The sequence below is a fragment of the Lygodium microphyllum genome, chromosome 28 (genome assembly GCF_053477565.2).
Source record: "Lygodium microphyllum isolate KBCC chromosome 28, Lygodium_microphyllum_v1.1.10, whole genome shotgun sequence".
NCBI classification, from domain to species: Eukaryota; Viridiplantae; Streptophyta; class Polypodiopsida; order Schizaeales; family Lygodiaceae; genus Lygodium; species Lygodium microphyllum.
The window spans coordinates 87,843,830-87,847,136 of NC_141162.1; the positions used below are offsets into that span (position 1 = coordinate 87,843,830).

Here is a 3,307-nt window from a genome sequence, read left to right on the forward strand (position 1 = left end):
GAAGCCCAATGTATCACACTTGAAGGCATTTGGATGTGTTGCATATGTTCATGTGCTAGATGAGCTATGGAAGAAGCTTGATCCAAAGGCAAAAAAATGTATTTTTATTGGATACTCGTTAGAGCAGAAAGGATATCACTATTATAACCTTGTCACACATGAGTTCAGAGTGAGCAGGGATGTTATCTTTGATGAGATGGGCAACTTGTATGAGCTTGATGGTGATGTATTAAATGATGATAATGATTAGAACAACTATGTGTAGAAATAAAAATAAGAATCAAAGATTCTTATTGGACCAGAAATATCATCTGGTACTATACCTATAGTGATCCCTTGGTCTAGGAGACTAAGGAGTAGCCCCACATCTTCAAGTGGATCTATAAGTGCTGCAAGGAAGGACAAAGGAAAGAAGAAAGTATTGGATGGTAATGATGCATCTACCAGTCATTTGGGATTTGATGGAGATTCTAGTGGTTCAAAGAGTTTGGATGATGAGCTTGGTATTCCTTTAGTCAGGACATCAGGTGTACAGAGAGCTCATAGTAATGTAAAGGCTCCATTGAGTGATCTGGTGGTATGCAAATCTAACATGGTCAGATATCCTATTAAAAGATTTTATTTTGAAGGTTATGTAGCTCACCATTATACTTGTATATGTTATCCAAGTATGGTATGACAGCATGTAAGCCTCTTTCAATACCATTGGAGCAAAATGTGAAGTTGAGTGCTGACATTGGGGATGAGATAGAAGACCCTACTATGTTTAGGAGGATAGTAGGGAGTTTGATTTACATGACTATCACAAGGCCAGACTTGAGCTATTCTATTGGCCTTGTCAATCAGTTTATGCAGATGTCTAGAAAGCCTCATTGGGATGCAGTTAGACGTATATTGAGGTATGTGAAGTCCACTTTACATTATGGACTTTTTTAAGAGGCACGTAAGGATATATAGGTTTTTGGATACATAGATGCAGATTAGGCTGGTAGCATGTCAAACAAAAGATCTACAAGTGGATTCATGTTTTCTCTCGGCAGTGAAACAACAGTTACATGCAACAGCAAAAAGCAACCTAGTTGCTTTATCGAGTACAGAGGCTGAGTATAGAGGTGTTGCTATGGCAGCATGTGAGGTGGTATGGCTACAAAAGTTATTAGGTGATTTGGATGTGCAGGCAGATGGTCTAGTTGTCATTCATTGTGAAACATAAGTAGCATACAGTTAGCTAGGAATCCAGTGTTCCATGCTAGAACAAAACACATTGAGGTGCACTACCACTTTATGAGAGAAGGTACTTTCATGAGACATTGACTTGGTATATGTAAGCACATAGGATCAGATAGTTGACATTTTCACAAAGGCATTGGCTGCAAAGAAGCTTCGAAAGTTTCGAAGCTTACTTGGAGTTGCAGAGATAGAATTGAGCTTGAGGGGGAGTGTTGAGATGGCAAGCTCAACACGTGCAGACATTGATGATGGACCACCTGGCTAGATTGGTCCACATGTTGTCGTAGATTTCATGTAAGGACTACTGAACACGGAGTTCAAGTTGCAACAAGGAAAGAGGGTAACAAGAAGAAATCAAAATTTTTATGCCAAAGTTCACTATATTCCTTGTCAAGTAAATTACAAGAGGTCCATGTTCAGAAAAATCTGTAGTATCTCATAATCTATTTTGCATTCAGGTGTTTGAAGACAGTTATGCCATTGGCACACAGACTTGAAGAGTCTTAAAGAGTTCTGTTGGGCAGCAATCCCTGTGAACAATTCTCGATCTAATCATTTGAGCAGTCAACCCATAAGTCTACCCAACATTCAGCACCAGTTCAAGGCTGTTCTCAGCATTCAAATTTTCAGCAAGTCTGTGTGGAGGAAGGTCTCTGATGTCTTTGTAATGTCGAAACTCGGGATCATCAGCACAAACATCTATGATTTTGTCATCTTTCTCATCCTCATCTATCATTGGCATAAGACCAATTGCTCTTGTTTGAAGGAAACATCCTGGAACAACAAGTTCTTGCATAAGGACCAGCACATCCATGGGATCATTATCCTCACAGAGAGTTCGGGGAATAAAGCCATAGTTGTGAGGGTACACCACTGATGAATACAAAACTTGATCAACCTTCATGAGCCCTGTCTTCTTATCCAGCTCATACTTCACTTTGCTCCCCTTACTGATCTCAACAACACAATTGAAGACAGATGGAGCTCCAGGTCCAATCTCTAAATCATGCCAGGGGTGTGTTGATGAGCAGAGAAAAACGAACGTCCTCTCAACGGTGTCGCTCTATCGTCTGTAACCTGGTCGATGTGGTCGAACTTCTACAGACTGACGTAATGAATTGACATGACATTGCACCGGGCCATGGCTGATTGAAAGGTCCAACGATCGTCACAGCGATGGTAGTTGAGAGAGAGGATCAGGTGATGTAGAGAAAGTCTGCAGGCCTACTACTTTTGAGAGAGGTGGCTCATAAATCTTGGAAGCAGACTGTCGAACGAATTGAGAGCTAGGAAATGCCATATCCTTTCAGCAGATCTTTTGTTGTGGCTACGATCTTCTTCTGTCATTCGATGGAGCCCTCCCTCTTCATCAACTTCATCTTTTCACCTGTCTTTGGTTTTAGAGCTCTGACATCAATCTTCATTACATCTCCCTACTCATCGAAGTCACCTCCCTCATTGCAGCGTCCTCATGATCGTCGTCATCCTTCCTCTCAGACTTTTCTGCCAGCCCGCCATTGATAGCCCTTTCAAAAATATCCCCCTTTTCTTAGCTTTTTCCCTCTCCAATCTCAACATAGCATTCGTAAGGCTATTCTTAAGTACAAAGCTTTCTATCTTTCCCTCCAACTTTCAAAACAGAAAGCCTTCTCTTTTACTACCTCAATGGTTTCTCCCATGAATCCATGGTATCAAATGCACCGATTTATAACCAACCTTCGAAATCAGATGTAGCAAAGGATTTCTGTTGTGATCCAATCGAAGCAAGGTCCATAAGTTCAGCCATGGATGACATGAACCACAAGCATCAGAAAAATAGCACGATAGCACGATTTGATTCAATGCTTCAATGACCTTCGATGTCATAAAGCTCTCTGGTTCATCTCCTCCATCCGCCTCATGTCCGCATTCTTCGTATCCCCTCCTTCCTTTGCAGTCTTGAATTCATTGGCATGGGGAATTCTAGCATATTCAGGAGGGAAGAATCAATCTTTATTAATGTTAGCTTCTACTCCGACTCCTTTGATTCCATGATTTCCTGCACTTTTCTTGGAGATCATCATTGAAATTATCAGCT

The 3,307-nt window shown here is 41.0% G+C and overlaps 1 pseudogene; it reads right to left on the reverse strand.

Annotated features, from left to right (window-relative positions):
- Nucleotides 1-1,807: 1,807 nt before the first annotated feature.
- On the reverse strand, nucleotides 1,808-3,016 carry LOC148011718 (soluble inorganic pyrophosphatase pseudogene; annotated as a pseudogene).
- Between the last annotated feature and the right edge of the window lie 291 nt (nucleotides 3,017-3,307).